At 32.4% G+C, this 6,728-nt stretch overlaps 1 long non-coding RNA gene across 1 annotated transcript in view; it reads right to left on the reverse strand.

Moving 5' to 3' along the window:
• Positions 1-1,846, reverse strand: part of LOC144448297 (uncharacterized) — a 66,230-nt gene extending 64,384 nt beyond the window's left edge. Inside the window, exons 1-2 of the long non-coding RNA XR_013482089.1 lie at positions 860-1,846; positions 781-827 (exon numbers count right to left, since the gene is read on the reverse strand). This is a non-coding gene — a long non-coding RNA (uncharacterized LOC144448297). The remainder of the gene's footprint in view (positions 1-780; positions 828-859) is intronic.
• Positions 1,847-6,728: the final 4,882 nt, after the last annotated feature.

The raw sequence follows: 6,728 nt of genomic DNA on the forward strand, positions 1-6,728 counted from the left end.
AACACTTTCCCGCCAAAAGTTTCAATGACAGAAATTCTTGTTCGTTTGCAAATTTTTTTGATCAAATCTTGATAATTTTTGACTGAAAGTCACAAAATCTGGATTAAAATTAACAAATGTGATAAAAATTATCAATTTATTCCAGAAAAACATTACTTTTTAACTTTTTGACAGGAAAGTGAACTGGGTATTTACAGGACCTAGCAAGTTTGTTGTTGGTGGGAGTTGGAACTGATGGTGACTTTGTTCACTTTTCTTGTTTCATTTAGATCAAGTATGAAGTCTTTTTTTGCTCTATATTTGGTATGGAGATTATTGATACAAAAGTTCTGTAGTTAAACCAGCCTAAAAAAAATACAAATTATTGTCTTTAGTTTCACAATTATATGTGGTCATGTTTTTTCTACCCTGATTCCCTGTCCCATTTTCACCACTAGAGGGCTTTAGAGCTTTAGAGCCCCAATAGTTAGAATGAAACAAAATACCAGTCCAATAGTTTCCTCAATATGAGGTTAGTTTATTTGCTCACCCCACCTGACCTGACCTCTGTGTACTTCTAGCCAAACTTCTTTCTTGATCTAGTAAACACATTATTAGTGTGTTGGATGTATTCACAAACTTTTATAGAAATGGCTATACTTCTGGTCAGTTTATTTGTTGCTCTTGCCTAATAAATGGTCTGACATGACCTAATTTGATATATAACATGACCTGACTTGACCTGACCTACCTTGACATATAACTTGACCTTATCTAACTTGACCTATGACCTAACTTGACCTAACTTGACATGATATAACCTGACCTAACCTAACTTGACCTATGACCTAACCTGACCTAACCTAACTTGACATAAGACCTAACTTGACCTATGACCTAACTTGACCTAACTTGACATGATCTAACCAGTAAACACTGCAATTCCCTTTCCTGGTATTAATTCCAGGTTTATAACATTCCATGGCAATCTTGATCCTCTCCAATTCCCATCAACAAAAACTTACCCTATATATTCTACCAATTCTCAACTTTCTTACTTTTCAATGTTGAAATCCAAACATTATTTACATCTTACCAACATACAAATGTCCTAAAAAGAGGTAATAACAGCCCCTCAGGAAAGACATCCTGACCACCCCTATTCATACAATGGTCAAGACAGTTCTCCTGATTGGCTGGACCGACTGACTACATACAATTTAGATATAAGACTACATTTCATTGGTGGACTCGGCTAAATACATTATTTGGAAAATACAAAATTCTTACTGTGAAAAGTTATCATACATCTACCAAGAATACATTCATGTGATTGGCTCAACTTACCTGTCAATCATTTTGATTGACAGATAATTGAATTTTGAAAGAGATGATCTGGAGAATTTAATTTTTCCTTTTTTTTTAAATTGCAGAAGGCCCCTGTAGAAGGCTGACATTTTGAAGGTGATGTTTCTAATTATCAAGAAGCATTTAAAAAGACAATTCAACTACATGATTTATTCTGTATCACGCCTTACTGCAAATTATCCTACTTTGGTGTCTTACGATTTCTTTTAACCTGAGATCAACTTTAAACACGTTCACTGCCATGGGGGCCGGGCCACCATTTACATTCTCTTTCAGACACCAATCTGTATGCCATAAATATTAGTGTTTCTATAGAAACTAAATAATAATGCATCTCCTGAGCTTCTTTTGCTAAGTGACAATTTCCATGGCAATATACAACACAGGTATATTTGATCTTAGTGACAGTTAAGATTTATTCAAATCACATGATGCTAAGACTAGTATTTAATTGGTTCATTCAAATCACATGATTCTGATACTACAAGTTCATTGGATTACTCAAATCACATGATTCTTGCACTGACTTTAAGAAATTATTCAAATTTGAATCATGTGACCATCAAATGAAAGCTCATTGGTTTACTTCATTCACATGACTCAAGAGAAGGATGATTATAGGTTGATGAACATCACATGATATACAAATTACATCATCGATTGATCTAATTCACATACATCTACAGCTAGCCTTGTTCTATAATTTATGATTTGAACAAGATAAGAAAGAAAGATTTGGTGTTTTTGAAAAGTGATTTCTGTGTTGCAAGCCATGGAGTGAAAGTGAGGCCAGCTTTGACCACATATATATATAGCATTATGATATAAAAAAGTTAATGTAACAAACAGATAAAAAGCCAATAAATAGTACAAGGTGTGGCTTACATATATCACTTCATATCTACCGTATAAATAACTGTGATTTCATGTTAATTCTATATTTCCAGGTTTTCTTATAAGAAAGGTATTTCTGTCACTGCAAGAAATATCTTACAAGAGATTTTTAAAAAAATGATGCAATGTCTTTCAGCTAAAGCTCTACATAAAAGTATACAATGTCTATCAAAGCCAAATAATATATGGTAATAGCAAACTCAATATTTAGAAAAGTGGGGAAGTTTGTTGTATGTGGAAGAAGTAATACTTTGGAATAAACGGTGTACAAAATGAGGTTTTTGAATATTATATGAATTATCGTTATATAATTTGAATATGACAATATTCATGAATGTAATTAGCATAAATGAATACTAAATGACTTAGATATATCATGTACCATATGGAAACAATACTCATGAATATAATTAGCATAAATGAATACTAAATGACCTCAGATATATCATGCACCATATGGAAACAATACTCATGAATATAATTAGCATAAATGAATACTAAATGACTTAGATATATCATGTACCATATGGAAACAATACTCATGAATATAATTAGCATAAATGAATACTAAATGACCTCAGATATATCATGCACCATATGGAAACAATACTCATGAATATAATTAGCATAAATGAATACTAAATGACCTCAGATATATCATGATCCATATGGAAACAATAATCATGAATATAATTAGCATAAATGAATAATAAATGACCTCAGATATATCATGCACCATATGGAAACAATAATCATGAATATAATTAGCATAAATGAATGCTAAATGACCTCGGATATATCATGCACCATATGGAAACAATACTCATGAATATAATTAGCATAAATGAATACCAAATGACCTCAGATATATCATGCACCATATGGAAACAATACTCATGAATATAATTAGCATAAATGAATACTAAATGACCTCAGATATATCATGCACCATATGGAAACAATATTCATGTATATAATTAGCATAAATGAATACTAAATGACCCCAGATATATCATGCACGATATGGAAACAATATTCATGAATGTAATTAGCATAAATGAATACTAAATGACCTTAGATATATCATGTACCATATGGAAACAATACTGAATATAATTAGCATAAATGAATACTAAATGACCTTAGATATATCATGCACGATATGGAAACAATATTCATGAATACAATTAGCATAAATGTATATGAAATGACCCCAGTTTGTGCACTACATACTTTGACAGGAAGTTGGGTGTTATTACAATCAAAAACACTTAGAGATTTGATTTCATAATTTCCTGACCTTCTGATTGGTTTCATCTTAAAGACCACAGGATGTTGAAAAATTGACAAAAAACAACAACTTTCAAACAAAAGTACAACAGATATTGTGTAATAAATTGTACTGTAATCAATCAAATCTCTATTTTAACTGGACTGAAAGGAAGGACGGTAGATTGAAAATACTTTAGATGTAGTAAGGAAGCTAACGGAATCTGTCAGGTATTGTAGAAGTGGTAAGGAAGCTAATGGGATCTATCAGGAATTGTCAAAGTGGTAAGGAAGCTAACGGAATGTGTCTATCAGGAATTGTCAAAGTGGTAAGGAAGCTAACGGAATGTGTCTATCAGGAATTGTCAAAGTGGTAAGGAAGCTAACGGAATGTGTCTATCAGGAATTGTCAAAGTGGTAAGGAAGCTAACGGAATCTGTCGGGTATTGTCAATGTGGTAAGGAAGCTAACGGAATCTATGTGTCATGCATTGTACAGGTGGTAAGGAAACTAACAAAATCTGTCATGCATGTGGTATTCTAGAGGTAGAAGGTGTAAAGAAGCAAGGAACCTTCTATTTCACTATTCTATCATATTTTGTACATTTTAATGACAAACTATCCCCTATCCTTGTAAGGTTGACATATTAGAGTTTCAATTCCTTGATTTCCAGTCGTGAATCAGGATAGTGTTTGTAGGAAGGTATCAGCACACACATGCAAGACAGATCACCGATAATAAACTATGAGGGCCTTTTTTTATTGAGATGGTATGTTACTCTGCATTGAACAAAATTTTAACCCCTGAGTTGAGAGAGATTTTCAAACCTTCCCACCCCTTATATTGAATAGAACATTCCATAAATGGCAAAGGTAAGACACAGCAATTGAAAACAGTTGATGATGAAAAAAATGACATCTTGTTTGGAAGGTTAGACTAGAAACAGACACTTTTAGTAAAATTACTATAACTGAAGATACCTTGATCACTACAAGACAGAAAATGACCATTACTCCAACTCTAACGAGTAAAAATTCACAAAATTACATCTTCATTTAATGTTTGTTAGTCCAACTATATACCTTAATACAATATACTGATGGTCGCAGGCGAGCTATATAAACAAAGGAACCCTCCAAGTCTACCCATGAGGGCGCACATCACTAAACAATCATGGTTAGTTTTGTTAGTGTATAACATTATACCTTCCAGACAAGAGAAAATTATATGCATCAAACAGCAAATATGTACTTTCAATAGATACTCATATGTACGTATTTGTCAACAAATCCCATCTGTAGGTTATAATAATTAACATGTTACCATGGTAACATTTAATTCATCTAGTCTAAGTTCCGAGGTAAAATCACTGCTTTCATGAGTTTGAACATAGCTAGATGCTGTTCTTATTCATTAAAAAGGCTGTTAAAACATTCTCCATCACCAGTACACACATCACACTTGTGTACACTTTATTGAGTATATAGTACCATGTACTAGATACTCTTAATTATAATAACCCTTAAAACACTATCTATGATTGGCTTACTTGTCAATTGTATGCAAATATATGCAAATTGACCTATATAGCTGTTTGTGTTTGAAATTGTATGCAAATTACTTTCCAAATATGGATGTTTGATTTGTATGCAAATTACAATCGACATATGGCTATTATTCAAATTGTATGCAAATTACTTCCCAAATATGGCTGTTGTTTATGGCTGTATGCAAATTGCAACTCAATTCATTGACTTTCTTTGACTAAAGGATTCATTTTTCTAAAGTTCTAATAAATCTGTGAAAGTTCTGTTCTGATATTTAAAAAAAATCAAAAGTTTGGAGAAACGTTATTAAATCTTTATTTCTTTTCAGAAAAAATGCCGTGATTTTCAATTGTAACTTTTAATTAAACCACGGTTGTATTTATTAATTACAAGTCTCTGCGTTACATGTTATCAACCAAACTGGTTTATTTCTCTCACATGAATGAAAAATCTCTCACTTTTCCACTTACGATATTTGTCCTTCAGGATAATGTGAAATGCACAGAAAGAACTATCACAGATTCAACCAAAAAAAACTAACAAGTTTTCAAAAATATACAAAAACTCAATAAAAATACTGACATGTGTGTACTCTTATATTTCTTTTGCTTCATTGCATTAATTTTTTGACGACATATTCACTGTCAAATCTACAAATAAAAATTTGACCATATCTTCAAAGTGGCAAGATCTACATACATTTTGCTAGAGGAACGATTCTATAGTCTGTGTCTTTGTTTTTTTTCTTAAAGTCTTTTTGAAATATTACAAACTCACGCAATGTTGATACAAAAATCACTAAAATAGACCACTACATGTCCATATTATACAGACTCTAATTCTAGAAGAGAGTGAAAAAACTACAATTTTTGTATGAAAAACTGTTCTTGTTCTCATGCTCCCCGGAATAATGGTGTAATAAAAACAAAAGAAAATATACTTTATTGTGTTGAGGGCGCCAGCAAACGTGTGATCCTTCACACAGCAGGGTTATGATTATGTATAAAAATGGCACCTGATATTGTTGATGGAAACACTTTGCTATGTTGCAATTTGTTGTTCTCATTGCTGCATTTACTCTCCGCTAATCATCGTAGTCAAAATCTTTCATGTTCCTTAGTAAACATATTGAAAAGATGAGTCCGAAAATCTGTTAGGAAAAAGAAATAATTATTGGAGTAATCAATTCACATCATACAATATTGCGTAACGATAGTTGATAGTCTGGTTTGTGCAGAAATGAAAATCATCATAGTAGATTGCGTCTATTTTTACATCAAAGTGACAAAGAAGTCACAGCTGTGAGAAATAATTGTCAGCTGAATTCTTTTCTGTAGTCTGTAAATACAAGCAATTCTCGCTACCTGCAATACAATTCTACACATCACTGTGGGGTCAAATGGAACGAAGTCGCGCGACAACGCGTTCTAATGTCGACACCTACACTTCCGGTCGGCTATGCTAATACACAGGGGTGTTTCTTTACCATTTTCAGTTGTAGACATCTCTTGTAATTTTGCTCTGGAAAGATACTGTACATATTTAAATTTCCCACCTCTTTAATTATATGAGCTTAAAACTTGCGTTTATCTTATTTGTTACAAATTAAACTGTTGGGAAGAAACATTCACGTGTATTGACATAGGCGACCGGAAGTGTAGGTGTCGACAA

The sequence above is a fragment of the Glandiceps talaboti genome, chromosome 17 (assembly GCF_964340395.1).
Source record: "Glandiceps talaboti chromosome 17, keGlaTala1.1, whole genome shotgun sequence".
Taxonomy (NCBI): domain Eukaryota; kingdom Metazoa; phylum Hemichordata; class Enteropneusta; family Spengelidae; genus Glandiceps; species Glandiceps talaboti.